We start from the raw sequence: 5,354 nt of genomic DNA, 5'->3' as shown, positions 1-5,354 counted from the left end.
CCATTTTTTTGGAGCATTTTTGTGTAGTAGATTTCATATATTGTTACAGTAAAGCTGTTACTAAACAGCTTCTGTAACAAAAACGCTTGGAAAACCTCTCTGATCTAGCATTTTTCAGAGCGGTTTTCCACTTTCCCATACTTTAACATTGAGGCAGAAACGCCTCAGAAATCTAAAAAATGCGGCAGCCCCCGAGTTTGGGTTTGTGGAAAAAAATGAACCGCTCTGGTGTGCACCAGCCCATTGAAATACATTACCCAAGCAGTTTTCAAACCGCTAGCATTTTTAAAAATGCTCATGAACCGCTCTGGTGTGCACTAGCCCTAAGAAAGATGCTAGAATCTTTGATACATTTAAGAATGTAAGTCTGGGTGAGATAAGAGTATATAATGAGCAAACATTGACTAAATAATGTACAAATGAACCTTGTAAAAAGTAGCAATTGAATCCCCTGAAATATATTTGCAGTAAAGAACCACTTTAACATGTACTTGCAATAAATGAGACCTCATGGGGATCTTCAAGTAAGAGACATGCTTCTCATAGTATAGACTGGAACAAGGGTAGGAGGCACCCAAAGCAAGAATGGACAAACCAATAATTAATATAAAGAAAAAAGTTGACCCACAAGGAGTTTTAATTAAAAAGTATCAATGCTTTATTCAGTCACAGCACTATGAGGTCATAGTGCTGTGATTGAATAAAGCTTTAATACTTTTTTTTACTAAGGCTCCTTGCGAGTCAACTTTTTGATTTTTTGATTTTCATAATTTTCATTTTTGCTTTGGGCGCCTCCCTTGTTCCAGTCTATTATTTGCACCCTACGGTTGCAGGGTTCTCTTCACACAACTTGTTTTGTGGGGCAAAACCTTTTTGGAGCCGCAACCGAAATCCACATCCGAAAGGCAGAATGGGGGCAGTACTTCCCCATATGCCCATACAAATGGTTGCCATGGTAAAATGTGGTACCTTTTGTGGGTTTAATACTGTGGCATGTGCCCTACTAATTCATAGGCAACATGATTTAAATGATTGGGCAACTTTAATGTATCAACATACCGAAACATGTATTATAAATAAGCAGCACTAGGGTAATAAAGAGAAAACAGGAGTTCCAACATTTGATGCTTGACAAATACCTTGAAAATGAAATTTTGCATGTTAATACAATGTCATGTATTAGTGGCAGCTGGCATCTTTGGGCCTTAAATTAAGGTATGATATTAAGATAAAATAGCAGAAGTGCTATAGAAGGCAACTGATTAGGGAGTAACAATGATAACTAATCTCAGATTTACTGCTTTACAGAGCTTAGATATATGTCTAAGCATATGATTAATTGTCTTCATATGCATGCCTTAATAATGATCTGCTTTATATAGATAACCAGATATAGCACAGGCAACATTTCTTCATACAAAGACATGATTATTTTGCTGATAGGTTTTCACCTTATTTGTGGACTGTTCAGAGCAGAGTTAGAGTATTGTTTCTCACAATGAGCCTGATGCACAAAATTGCGGTTATACTGCTGAAGAACATTACCCTTACTTCCAGCAGTAAGTACTGTGAGTTATGTATTAGGGTGACCCACGGTACTTAATTAGCGTGACCGTTGCTACAGTAACACACATCACTAATGATCGCTGCCATTAGTAATGCTGATTACTGCAGCAACGTGCTACTCGAGTACCAGTCATATTAATAGCATAACTCACATTACTTTCTGCCTGCCTTTAAGCCCTACTTGAATGAATTGAAGGTGGGGGGCGATCCTGATAAGCGAGGGAGTTCCATAGAGTAGGGGCTGCTCTGGAGAAGTCCTGGAGCTTACCAGAGAAGGGTAAAAAGCAGCTGAAGGTTTATTTCTTGACCAGATCTGAGATGTAGGAGACGGAGAAGAGGTATGCTGGATGGATTTGTATGCCAAGCAGAAAAGTTTTCATTTAATTTTTAGACAGACAGGGAGCCAGGGAAGGGACTTGCAAAGAGGAGCAGCGGGAGGAGTGAATGAGCCTGGCAGCTGAATTCATAACAAATTTCACAGGGCTGAGTCTAGTCTCAGTCCAGAAAGAGTAGCATTGTAGTAGTCCAGACTAGAGATGACCAAAGCACAGTCCTGCAGTATGGTGGTGTCAGGAGGTTGAGTAGGGGCAAATTTTGGCAGTGTTGTGAAGATGGAAGTGGCAGGACCTGGAGACATTCTGGATGTAGGGCGTGAAGGAGAGTGAAGGGTTGAGGGTGACACCCAGGCAGGGGTTAGAGGGACAGGGCAGATAGACGTGTTGTTGATAGTACTGTAATGGAAATGCCAAGATGAAGACTCGATGAACGGGGTGGAAAGATCATGAATTCAGTCAGTTTTCAAGTTGAGTTTAAAAAAATCTCTCTCAAGGTACCAGAATACAGCACTAAAATGTCTCCTTTTTTGACTTTAATGATATTTTGATTTTGGAGAACCCAATACCACATTTTTGGGCAAATTCGAACAGAATTTTGCACTATTTTCATAGCTGCTTAGTTATAGCTGTTTAATGCAGAGGCTCTAATATATATCGTACTACATAGATTGTACGACCAAATAGTCACTATTTGTTTTACAGGCAGCATAACTGCCAGTAAGTGAAGAAGCAAAGAGTTGTGGATCATCTCCCTCAAGTTCCTTTGCCTCCAAAAATGTTTTCTCCCTCTGTTTTCATGAACAGCATCTCCCTTTTCTTGTCAACTCAACACAGACAGCACCGTCCTTTGCTTCTTTTTCTTCAGAGATGTTGTCTTTAATATTGATGTAAAGTTTTTATTCAGGCATTACTCAAATTTGCTCATGCCCCAGTTGATGAAATTTACAGTGTTCTAAAAATCACTCATTTGGCCATGCCTACGTGACGTCCCTATTCAGCTCACTTCAGAATGTCCCTCTTTTTCCTTTTTTAGGCATCCTTATTAATTATGCTGGGGTGAACAGCAAACTCTGGAGCTTAAGGGGCAATTTCATTAAGTGGGTGATGCAGAGTTGCAATAGCATTACTGTGGGACACAGCAGCAAGGGAGCTAGTATACTGTTAATGTTAGGGAAACAGGAGACACAGTGGTGGTGGTGTAAGACACAGCTTTAACCACTTGCCGACCGCGCACTCATACAGCGCGTCGGCAAAGTGGCAGCTGCAGGACCAGCGACGCAGTATTGTGTCGCCAGCTGCAGGCTGATTAATCAGGAAGCAGCCACTCGCGCGAGCGGCTGCTTCCTGTCAATTCACGGCGGGGGGCTCCGTGAATAGCCTGCGGGCCGCCGATGGCGGCTCGCAGGCTAAATGTAAACACAAGCAGAAATAATCCGCTTTGTTTACATTGTACGGCGCTGCTGCGCAGCAGCGCCGTAAGGCAGATCGGCGATCCCCGGCCAATCAGCGGCCGGGGATCGCCGCCATGTGACAGGGGACGTCCTGTCACTGGCTGCACAGGACGGATAGCGTCCTGTGCAGCCCGGAACACCAGGGGGGCCAGGTAGGAGAGGGAGGGGGGATTTCACCGCGGAGGGGGGCTTTGAGGTGCCCCCCCCCCGCAACACCGGCAGGCAGGAGCGATCAGACCCCCCCAGCACATCATCCCCATAGTGGGGGAAAAAGGGGGGCGATCTGATCGCTCTGGATGCACCCTGATCTGTGCTGGGGGCTGTAGAGCCCACCCAGCACAGATCACAAATAACAGCGCTGGTCCTTAAGGGGGGGTAAAGGGTGGGTCCTCAAGTGGTTAAAGAGAACCTGAACTGAAACTAAAAAGTCAAAATAACCATACACAGGTCATACTTACCTCCTGTGTAGTCTACTCCTCAATCTCTTTCTCCTCTCCTGCGTCCCATTTGTCCACTGTGATCAATGGAATGCTCCATCCTCCATTTTAAAAATGGCCATTACCCCTTAACAGCTTCCTGGTCACGCTGTTAAACTGTAATATCACCCATTTGAGCCATAGGGAAACATGGACATTACCTTGCACATTCAGTTGTAACTGGCAGCTGCTGAGATATATCTGACAGCAACTGGTGTATTTCAGTTCTGACAAAATATTGTCAGAACTGGAAGGGATCACTGTAAGAAGAAAATGGTGAGCTTCTGAGAGGAACTGACAGTGAGGTTAGTATGTAATATTCATTTGCAGCTACGTCATGTGTTTATTTTAAATAATTGTACTCACTTCAGGTTCCCTTTAATAAGCAGCTGTTTAATAATACTGCACACAACAGGATTAGAGTTGGCCCTTTTGTCCAGGGGGTGCCAGGCTATAGCTGTCTGAAATGGTTGTTTTTAAATATTTTATCTTACAGAATTTTTATCTTACAGAAGCCCTGTGACTGTTCATACATGCTTGGCTTTTTCTGAAATTATGCACATTTTTATGCAAACCCAGGTTTAAATTGATTGGTCCATTTTCAAACGGCATATATTTGCATACGAATTTGCATACATTTGCATCAACTCAGAATAATTTGCATACCTTTGATCATCTCTAGTAGTGATCATGCTTTGGCTCAGCACAGCACACTACATCCTACTAACAACTCACTCATGGCCATACCCATTGTTTTCACTGCAGTGCACTTTGCATGGCTCCTGAAATGTCTCTGTATATCCCTCTCTCCCTCTTTCCAGTGTTGGGAGATAAAATAATCTTTTCATTAAACTTAATGGAAATGATGACATAATTATACTGCAGGGTGTTAAACATACCCATAATTTTCAACTATCTGTGCTTATGTAGCACAGTGATTTTTAGGCATATGAAGTTTCACCAAATATCCAGTCTGCAGGTTTGCAAGAGGGTCATACCAACATACAGGAGCTGCAGAAATGTACACTTGTTGAATATAGTTTAATGTGTTCAAAAGCTGTTAACAGAGTGTCAGGACAGGCAAAATAAACCTCTTTAATTGTGTCATTAGCTAAAACTGAGGAAAGTGTTAACAGGCTGAATCTTAGCAATGGACTCTTCCAGAAAGCCCCATGTGTATTCCACCTGTTGGTTTGGTCTCCTCAGTGCAAAGATTGACTGTGGAAGAGGTAGGATCTCTGTCTGTGTTCTATGAAACTAAAGTTAATCTATCTGCTGTAAAAAGTTATGATCTATATCCATACTAGTTCTGTAGAATGTAAAGAGTTATATGTGTGCTTTTTAGCAGCCTGCAGGCCCTGCAGCACATGCTAGGCTGAGTAGATGATGTAAGTTAGAGAGCCATGTGCTCTTCCTGAGATGGCTGCTGTATGAGACATGCAGTGTTTCCCATCACCCTGCTGTAATATCTCTGTAAAATGTTTTCTCTTGTTCATTTTCATGTATGCTTTGTATATATATATATC

This window comes from Hyperolius riggenbachi, chromosome 2 (assembly GCF_040937935.1).
Source record: "Hyperolius riggenbachi isolate aHypRig1 chromosome 2, aHypRig1.pri, whole genome shotgun sequence".
Lineage (NCBI taxonomy): Eukaryota > Metazoa > Chordata > Amphibia > Anura > Hyperoliidae > Hyperolius > Hyperolius riggenbachi.
This window is presented reverse-complemented; position numbering follows the sequence as displayed.